The sequence below is a fragment of the Carlito syrichta genome, unplaced genomic scaffold (genome assembly GCF_000164805.1).
Source record: "Carlito syrichta isolate Samal-C Ts95f unplaced genomic scaffold, Tarsius_syrichta-2.0.1 Scaffold199710, whole genome shotgun sequence".
NCBI classification, from domain to species: Eukaryota; Metazoa; Chordata; class Mammalia; order Primates; family Tarsiidae; genus Carlito; species Carlito syrichta.
In genome coordinates, this window is record NW_007143806.1 from 4,036 (window position 1) to 6,890 (window position 2,855).

Here is a 2,855-nt window from a genome sequence, read left to right on the forward strand (position 1 = left end):
CTGAACAACAAATTTAAAGAAGACAGAGGAAAAATAAAAGGAAAAAGTGGGGAGGCAAATCTACACAAATGAAGAAAAATCAAAAGAAGAATATAGGTCTCACAGACTCCTGAGAGATTAGATATTGAGAAAACAGACTTGGGAATGCAAACAATGAAGAGCTCTCAGAATGATGGTCACATACTACAAACCCAGACATCAAGACATTAATAGAAATCTGAATAAAAATAATTGAGGAGAGACAAGAGGAAATTAGGAAGAAGTTGACAAATGAGATAACAGCAGTAAAGAATACTGTGATTGAAAAAATAACAAACTAATAAGCATGGAAAGCAGAATTAGTCAAGCAGAAGACAGATTCTCAGAACTTGAAGACCAAAATATAGAACTAAACCAAACTGTCAAAAACACAGAAAAGAAGCTTAAAAAGACAGAACAAAAACATCAAGAGATGAGTGATTACTTCAAGAGAACGAACTTAAGAGTAACTGGATTTCCTGAGGCAGAAAGAGAGACAGAGACCACCCTGGAACAAACATTACATGAAATTACTCAAGAAAACTTCCCTCACCTCAACAATGATGCAAAAATTCAAACACAAGAAATTCTGAGAACCCCAGCAAGACAACAAATGAGAAAACCAACTCCTAGGCACATAATAATCCGCCTGAACAAAGTAGGTGTAAAAGAAAAAAATCTTAAAAGTAGCAAGAGAAAAAGGTCAGACTACTTACCAGGGAAGAAAAATAGGAATAGCAGCAGATTTTTCTATAAAAATACTTCAGGCTAGGGGATCTTGGAGTCCAATATTCAAAGTTCTCAAAGATGAACAATTTCAACCAAGAATAACCTACCCAGTTAAGCCAAGATTAAGCTAAGCTTCATCAGTGAGGGAAAATTAAAATCTTACTGAGACATTCAATCCCTAAGAACTTATGCTGCCTCTAGACCACCCCTACAAGACACTTTTAAGAAAGTATTAAACACAGAAGTGAAGGGAAAATGAACAATAGTGTTCTTCACAAGAGTGCAGGAAAAAGATTGAAACCACACATGAACCAACCCAAAAAACCAAAAGAAAAACAAAAAACAAACAAGTACACCAACAACTCTATAAGAACATCATGACAAAGATAAACTGTCACATTTCAATAATTAGCCTGAATGTCAATGGACTAAATGCACCACTGAAAAGACACAGAATGGCAAAATGGATAAAATACTATGAGGCAAAAATATATTGTCTCCAAGAGACCCATCTCACCAGAAAGGACACTCACAGACTCAAAGTAAGAGGATGGGAAACAAATTTTCAGGCAAAGGGAACACAAAAGAAAGCTGGAGTTGCAATCTTAATCTCAGGCAAAATACCCTTTAAACTATCAAAAATCAAAAAAGATGAAGAAGGTCACTATATAATGATAAAAGGTTCAATCCATCAGCAAGAAATATCCATCCTAAACATATATACACCTGACATAGGAGCACCAATGTTGGTAAAACAACTTCTAGGCAAACTTAAAAAAGAGATGGACTCTAACACTATCATAGCTGGGGATTTTAATACCCCACTCACAACTCTAGACAGATCATAAAGACAAAAAATCATAAAAGAGACCCAGAACCTAAATGAGACTCTTAAACAAATGGACTTAATTGAAACCTACAGAACACTCCACCCAACGACCACAGAATATACATTCTATTCATCACCACATGAAACATACTCCAAGATCGACCACATCATTGGCCATAAATCAAACATAAACAAATTTCATAAGATTGCAATCTTGCCACGGACCTTTGCAGACCACAGAGGAATAAAAATAAATATCAACACCAACAAAATTTCCCCAAAGCCCACAAAAGACATGGACACTAAACAGCATGATGCTGAACAGCGACTGGGTCAACACTGAAATCAGAGAAGAAATTGAAAGATTCCTGGAAACATGAAAATAAAGAAACATCCTACCCAAACTTCTAGGATGCCATGAAATCAGTTCTAGGAGGGGGATTTACATCTCTATGAGTACACATCAAGAAAATGGAAAGATCACAAGTGGAGAGCCTAACAAATCACCTAAGGGAGCTGGAAAGAGAAGACCACCAAAACCCCAACTTTAGCAGAAGTATCCAAATCTCAAAAATAAGAGCCCAAAATACAGAACATATAAGACAAAAATGTCATAGAAAACATCAACAAAACAAAAAGTTGGTTCTTTGAAAGAATTAACAAGATTGATGGGTCCCTAGCCAGAATGACCAAGAAAAAGAGAGAAAAGACCAAATAAACACAATCAGAAATACAAAAGATCAAATCACATCTGACCCTAAATAAATACAAAAGATTATCAGAGATTACTATGTACACCTATATGAAAACAAACTTGACAACCTAGATGAAATGGAAGACTTTCTGACATCACACAACCTACCCAAGTTGAAACAAGAAGACACTGAGACACTAAATAGACCAATAACAACCCAGGAAATTGACTCTGTCATACAAAAACTACCAACAACAACAACAAAAAGCCCTGGACTGAATGGCTTTCCAGTGGAATTCTATAGAACGTACAAGGAGGAGCTAATACCAATACTATTGAAAGTATTCCAGGCAATTGAGAAAGATGGAATTCTACCCAAATAATTTTATGAAGCTAACATTATGCTGATACCCAAACTGGGTAAAGATGCAACAAAGAAAGAGAACTACAGACCAATATCCTTATGAACATAGATGCAAAAATCCTTAATAATATTCTAGCAATTTGGATCCAAAAACACATCTCAAAAATCATCCACAATGACCAAGTAGGCTTCATCCCCAGGATGCAGGGCTGGTTCAACAT